This window comes from Monodon monoceros, unplaced genomic scaffold (assembly GCF_005190385.1).
Source record: "Monodon monoceros isolate NGI ecotype Baffin Bay Population unplaced genomic scaffold, NGI_Narwhal_1 Super_Scaffold_5, whole genome shotgun sequence".
Taxonomy (NCBI): Eukaryota; Metazoa; Chordata; class Mammalia; order Artiodactyla; family Monodontidae; genus Monodon; species Monodon monoceros.
This window is the reverse complement of record NW_021703782.1, coordinates 1,408,064-1,415,542: the sequence shown is the minus strand read 5'-3', so window position 1 is coordinate 1,415,542 and position 7,479 is coordinate 1,408,064. Positions and strand designations below refer to the sequence as shown.

Here is a 7,479-nt window from a genome sequence, read left to right as displayed (position 1 = left end):
CCGGGAGAGGCCGGGCAGCAGTGGGCAGGCCTGAGCATCCCGCGTGCTCCCGGGAGTTTCCCAGGCTCTCGTGCCTACTTTGCCGCATCTCGGGCACCTGGTCCACAGGCATCTTGTGGCATCGCAGAGCTTGTCTCCAGCCGGGCTGCTCGGCCTGAGGACCCTGGCAGGTGTGCGCGGGGAACCGTCTAGAAGGAGAGTGCGAGCATGTGCCCTGGTGCTGTAGGCATGTGCTACCGTGAGCTCCCAGAGTGGCCTGTTGGATTCTGTTTGCTAGTATTTTGTTGAGGATTTTTGCATCTATATTCATGAGTGGTATTGGTCTGTAATTTTCTTTTTTTGTAGTATCCTTGTATGGTTTTGGTATCAGGGTAATGGTGGCCTCGCAAAATGAGTTTGGGAGTGTTCCTTTCTCTGCAATTTTTTGGAAGAGTTTGAGAAGGATGGGTGTTAGCTCTTCTCTAAATTTTTGATGGAATTCACCTGTGAAGCCATCTGGTCCTGGACTTCTGTTTGTTGGAAGTTTTTTTTTGTTTTTTTGTTTTTTTTTTTTCGGTATGCGGGCCTCTCACTATTGTGGCCTCTCCCATTGTGGAGCACAGGCTCCGGACGCACAGGCTCAGCGGCCATGGCTCATGGGCCCAGCTGCTCTGCGGCATGTGGGATCTTCCCGGACCGGGGCACAAACCCGTGTCCCCTGCATCGGCAGGCGGACTCTCAACCACTGTGCCACCAGAGAAGCCCTGTTGGAAGACTTTTAATCACAGTTTCTATTTCCTTACTTGTGATTGGTCTGTTCATATTTTCTATTTCTTCCTGGTTCAGTCTTGGAAAGGTATACCTTTCTAAGAATTTGTCCATTTCTTCCAGGTTGTCCATTTTATTGGCATAGAGTTGCTTGTAGTAGTCTCTCAGGATGCTTTGTATTTCTGCAGTGTCTGTTGTAACTTCTCCTTTTTCAGTTCTAATTTTAGTGATTTGAGTCCTCTCCCTCTTTTTCTTGATGAGTCTGGCTAATGGTTTAATCAATTTTGTTTATTTTCTCAAAGAAGCAGCTTTTAGTTTTATTGATCTTTGCTATTGTTTTCTTTGTTTCTATTTCTGCTCTGATCGTTATGATTTCTTTCCTTTTACTAACTTTGGGTTTTGTTTGTTCTCCTTGCTCTAGTTCCTTTCAGTGTAAGGTTAGATTGTTTATTTGAGATTTTTCTTGTTTCTTGAGGTAGGATTGTATTGCTATAAAGTTCCCTCTTAGAACTGCTTTTGCTGCATTCCATAGGTTTTGGATCATAGAGTTTTCATGGTCATTTGTGTCTAGATATTTTTTGATTTCCTCTTTGATTTCTTCGGTGATCTCTTGGTTATTTAGTAATGTATTGTTCAGCCTTCTGCCTCCTTGGCCCTGTGTTCCCCATCTCTGGTGATGAGGATGCCCTCTGTCCTCTGGTCCCGGGGGATGGGGGGTGAGGGGTATCCCCTGATTTCAGGGAAGAATGTAAAGGTGGTGGTTGGAGTGACCTTTCTGCTTCTTGCCGTCCAGCTGAGATGCTCCACGTGCTGAGGTGCCATATTTTGGGGAAGCTTCACTGCCTTGACATCCTCGACATCTTTGAGCCTCCCAGGGATCCCTGAGTTCCTCCAGGGGCACATCTGCTCTCTGGGGGGCTTGTCAGGTGAGAGCAGATATACCCCCATGCCCGACCCCCCCAACCCTGGCCAGTTCCTCTGTCCTCCAGATCAGCTGCATTTACCCAGGAGTTGTCACTCCCTGACCACCAGCACGATTATTTCAGCAAGCAATCACGACTTCCCAAGGGAACCAGGGTCACCCCACCCTCTGGTTATGACCAAGTCTGCCTTCTACAGTCCCACCTGGTGACTTTGCTCCCCGGTCCTGGCCTGTGTGCCCTGCCTGGGGGGTGGCTCCTTCCGGGGCTGTGAGTACATGGAACAAGTCACCTGTCAATCACGTCTGTCCAGGACAGGGGTCCTGCGCTTGGCTGTGGCCCCTGACTTGAGGGCGGGTGGAAGGAGACCTATCAAATGGTTGGAGGCCCCCAAAGAGGAAGGACTAGTAGGTCGCTTTAATCCAGAAGCAATGAGGAAGCATTGGAGTGTGTTCAACAGGGACCGGACAGGCTCCGTTTTCCATGCTCACTGGTGACCCTGGCAGCAGGTGGAAATGGGATGGAGGGACCGACTGCAGTCCGGCAGGGAAGAGCTGTTTCAGCCATCCAGGTGAGAAGTGGTGATGCCCTCACTGGCCTGTGGAAAATGGCAGCACAGAGGTGCCAGATTACATCCATGTTAGGAGCTCAAGTTCACTGGGATTTGAGTGAAGATTCAACAACAGTCCCCAGGCTCTAATTTGAGCAACTGTTACGTGATCACCCCATTAATCCCAAGAGATGGGAGGGAAAGAAATAGATCTAAAGAATACTGTAACTGAAACCTAGGGAGAAGAGGCTCTTAGGAAAAGAGAGATTGGCTAAAACCTTTCAAATATTTCAGAGAGAGAAGTCAGTGAATCGTGGACCAGAGGACCATTATCCTGATTTCTCAATGACTCATCACTGGTCTCTGACAGAGCAGTTTCAAGGCAGATCTGGAATAAAGGGGTTCAAGGACTCGGCGGAGGGGAAGAGGTGTAGACAGTGCATGTAGACCACGAGAGGCCACCATGCCAAAAAGAAGGTGGCTTCCACCTCCCTCTGGTAAGGACCCTCCGAGCCCCCTGGGTAAGTACCAATCATTTCCTCAGCTCCAGAGCCTTACTTCAGTCCATCCTGCAAAGTATTGATACCTTTGGTCTGAGCTCATGGGTGTCAGGAGTCAGGACACTGACCTTTGGGCAGGAGGAGGGAGGGGCATTGCCCAGCTGGTCCCAGGCAAGCGCCTTAGAGAGCTTGGCGAAGGAGGGACACAAATGGAGTGTCACTTTAGACCAGTCAGGTGTCAACTTCCAGGTTCTCTTGTTTTCTTTCTCACTATCAGCACAAGAAACACATCACAAACTTGCAAATAAATAATCAATAAATAAAAGCCTGATGGCTGTGAGAAGTGTCCACCTTCTCAGCCCCTGCCCTTTTCTCCAGTCGATGGCCATCTGTCTGTTTTCCCCTGTGGAGCAGTGAGAGCCTGGACCTCTCTTCGTTTCTTGCGGACAGAGCAGCTCCTGGCTTCCCAATGTTGCTAAGATTCCCCCACCCACCACTTCCTGGAATTCCAGCGTATTTGCACATTTATGGCGTTCATGAAGTTCATGAAATTAAGCACGTGAGCACAGTAAGCAACTGCAAACATCAGCAGGCAGAAATTACGTAAAAATAACATCAATTAAAGTGAGAAATAGGGAATTCCCTGGCCGTCCAGCCGTCAGGACTCTGCCTTTTCACTGCCTGGGTTTCAGTCCCCTGGTGGGGGAACTAAGATCCCACAAGCTACCTGGTGCGGCAAAAAAAACCAACAGTGAGAATGTTGCGCTTTCGATTTCACAGAAAGATGTTTCTCGGTCCATGAAAGCTCCAAATATAGTTGACACAGGACGGTAATTCTCAGCTTCTCATCACAGAAACTCCAAGTTCACGCGTTCTTAACTGGTTTTTTTCTTTTTGCATAAAGGTGGAATTTCAGATTCCACAGTACCTTACATTTGAGAAATGGAATATTTCCTGCCACATCATTAAACAAAGAACGTCACAGTCATCAGCGATTGCAGCCCTCCAAAGTGAGCCGGTGAGCCCTGAGGGAACTCAGGAAGGAAAAGAATACCTGCCATCTAGCAGCCATCAGACTGCAGCCACTCCCTGCGGTGAGCCATGCGGAAACTCAGGATGTGAAAACATTGGCCCCAGAGAGCTGAGGTGCAGATCAAAGGAATGATTTCAGTGAGCCCAGACTCTTGCATCTTCCCATATATAGAAAAGCACTAATTTCCTTAACTTGGGATATCTGGTTTTCCTTAATTAACAATAATCTTCTGACGTTCAGACTCCCTGCCCTTTCTTGCAAAAACTATGTAATCTGGCTCCGCCCCCCTCACCTCCTCAGAGCAGTTTCTCAGGGTTTCTTGAGATGCTGCCTCCTAGGCTTGAAGTCCTAAAAATTCCTGCCGAGTAAAACGTAACTCTCAACTTCTAGGTTGTGAACATTTTTTAGGTGGACACATTTCACCTATTTCTAATTCCGCCTCTTCTTGATTTTATCTTGTTTAGATAGATGTCCCGGATTTCTCTGCCTCATTTCCCTCTATTTCATGCCCAAATCCCAAAGTCCTCTGCTGCCTCTTGCTGGATGTTGTGACGGAAGGATGCTCAAACCACCTACCAGCTCACACAACTGAAGCGCGGTGAAACGAAACTTGAAACTGAAGTCCTGGAAACAAGAAAGGAAACCGAAAGTCTCCCAGACCTCTGGGCTTCCGGGGGCCCCGCCCCGCCCCGTTCGACCCCTACACCGGTCCTACGCGCCGCGCCCTCCTGCCTCTCTGCGGTGCGCTCAGCTGCCCTCCAGACGCTGCGGGTCCGGCTCCAGGTTCGGCCCGGGGTAAAGGGTGTGAGGGCGTCTCGCGGGTCCCGGGGCGCTGCGGTCTCGCAGGGGCTCGAGGTCTTTGACCTGATGGGCGGGGAGGTGCCCGGCGCGGGCGCTGGGCGCGGGGGATGCAGGGCGGGGGCGAGGGATGCGCGATGCTGCGGGGGGCGGCGCGTCGCAGAGCTCCGGAGTTGCAAGGGGGAAGTGGGCGCTGAGGTCTGAGGAGGGAGACGAGTGCTCAGGCACTAAGGGTCCTCTTCGGAGAAAGGGTGGGCATGGGGCTACTGGGGAGACCAAAGCGCGTCAGAGGCGGGCAGGGCCGGTGAGCCCTGGACGGGGCAGCGCCAAGCAGCTTCCTCATCCCTGCGGAGCCTCGGACCCAAACCAAACTTGCAGAATCAGAGTCTGCATTTTCACAAGGTCTCCCAGGTGATGCCTACGTTTCAGTGGCTTAGCGCTGTAAGAATTTATTTATTTTTTTAACGAAGTATTCACGGTCAAGGGGTACGCATTCGTTTTCTATTGCTGTGCAACAAATGATCGCCCCTTCAGTGGCTGAAGTCCGTCGAAATTCACCGTGTTAAGTTTCAGTGGATGGGAAGTCCAGGCAGGGGGCTGAGCCCCGGACCTGCGTCTCCCGGCTGGAATGAAGGCGTCCGCTGGCTGGAAGGATCCAGTTCCTTGCAGCTGTGGGGCTGGAGTTGCCTGTTTCTTGTTGGCCGGAGGCTCCTCCTGGCCTGTAGAGACCCCGCTGAGGGGCTTAGCCTCAGCTTTAGGTCTGGAGAGCCAGCAGGAGAATCTCCTTTCTCCTGTGTATGACAGTCTCGCAGATGTACCCCCATGAGGGGAGACGCTGTCCCACTAAAGTCACAGGTCCTGCCCACGCCCAGGGGACAGGTTATGGGGGGCGGGGCACACCGGGGAGGCTGGGGTCTCAGAGGCCACCCTCAAGTCCTGCCCACTGCGGGTCAGCTCCTCTGCAGGCGTTCTTTCAGGAGCGGTCCCCTTGCGTGCTCCACCATCACCTGGACCGTGTTCTCTGGCTCTGGCTGTCTCTCCTCCAACGTGTAGTCCACGATTCCTCTTTGTTTTCCCCTTCTTTCGATTTAAGATTTTAAAATCAGAACCCAAACAAGGTTCTGACACTACTGTGTTTGGAAGTTTGTTACCATCTCTTTCATCCTCTTGCAATTTATTTCTTAAAAAGCTGGGGGTTTTTGTTTGAAAGTTTATATTGGTGGTGGTTTTTCTTTTGTTTTTTTTTAAATTAATTTATTTTTGTCTGCGTTGCGTCTTTGTTGCTGCTCAAGGGCATTCTCTAGTTGCTGCGAGCGGGGGCTACTCTTCCTTGCGGTGCGCAGGCTTCTCATTGCAGTGGCTTTTCGTTGCGGAGCACGGGCTCTAGGCACGTGGGCTTCAGTAGTTGTGGCACGTGGGCTCAGTAGTTGTGGCTCATGGGCTCTAGAGCGCAAGCTCAGTAGTTCTGGTGCACGGGCTTAGTTGCTCCACGGCATGTGGGATGCCCCCGGACCAGGGCACGAACCCGTGTACCCTGCATTGGCAGGCAGATTCTTAACCACTGTGCCACCAGGGAAGCCGGGTTGTTTTTATTTATTTTATTTTATTTATTTTTGTGGTACGCGGGCCTCTCAGTGTTGTGGCCTCTCCCGTTGCGGAGCACAGGCTCTGGACGCGCAGGCTCAGCGGCCATGGCTCATGGGCCCAGCCGCTTCGTGGCATGTGGGATCTTCTGGACCGGGGCACGAACCCGCGTCCCCTGCATCGGCAGGCGGACTCTCAACCACTGTGCCACCAGGGAAGCCCCGGTTGTTGTTTTTTTAAATCTTGTCTTGTAGTGATTCTCCTAGTCCTCTTGGCATATTTTAACATTTAAGATGTTCTTCTGTTTTCTAAATTTCTAAGTGACAGTTCTTGCTACCAGAGATTTGACCAAATTCAGGTTTAAGATCCCCCCCCCCCCCCCGCTGGAGTATTTCTGCACTGGTGTAGTTCTGTATGGAAACAGCTCTTTGCCTCTGTTTTTGTTGTGTCACCACCTAAAAATGCCGAGATAGATTTGTTTACTAGAAGCTGTAAACTGGAACCACCCAGTTCTACATTTTTGTCTCTGTTTGTTAGCTGGGTTACCCCCGGCCTCACAGAAATGAAGCCTCCCCATGTATGAACCTCCCTATTTGGCTAAAATTTCATACTATAAGTCTTTGTCATAATTTATAGTATTTTATGATTTTAATTCTTGTGATTTGTTTCTATTTTGAATCAAAAATGGAAAACCAGTTAGCAACACTTACAAAATTATGATTATGTACAATAGTAGGAAGTCTTTATCTTTGCCTGGGAAACATAGTTCCATATCATTAAGACTACTGCTTGAAATGGATACTTCTCAAAATTCAAAGTGTCATGCATCCTTTTATTTTTCTTTTTAGCTTCCTTTAATTCTTGTGGACCGTACATAATTTCAATGTTTCTTGATTGTCCTCTTTATCTTTTTTCTTCAATTTTCTGTACTATCTTTTAAAATAAATTTTCATTTAAGATGAGTAGTTGGTGAGGTTTCCGACTGCTTTTTAAAAATTTTTTAATTAATTTTTTTAATTGGCTGCATTGGGTCTTCGTTGCTGCGTGCGGGCTTTCTGTAGTTGCGGTGCGCGTGCTTCTCATTCCGGTGGCTTCTCTTGTTGCGGAGCACGGGCTCTAGGCACGTGGGCTTCAGTAGTTGTGGCGCGCAGGCTCAGTAGTTGTGGCGCACGGGCTTAGCTGCTCCGCGGCATGTGGGATCTTCCCCGACCAGAGCTCGAACCACTGTCCCCGGCATTGGCAGGCGGATTCTTAACCACTGCGCCGCCAGGGAAGCCCCTGACTTCTTAAATGTCTAGTAGTACTGTCTTTTCCCCCTCCTGATGAATTGAATGACTGTTTGGATAC

General features: G+C 49.9%; 1 protein-coding gene across 3 annotated transcripts in view; it reads left to right on the top strand.

Moving 5' to 3' along the window:
• Positions 1–4,421: 4,421 nt before the first annotated feature.
• Positions 4,422–7,479, top strand: part of DDX60 (DExD/H-box helicase 60) — a 64,989-nt gene continuing 61,931 nt past the window's right edge. For all 3 annotated transcript variants that reach the window (XR_003790662.1, XR_003790663.1, XM_029201707.1), the window contains exon 1: positions 4,422–4,533. The gene's annotated coding sequence lies outside the window, so the exon portion shown is untranslated. The remainder of the gene's footprint in view (positions 4,534–7,479) is intronic.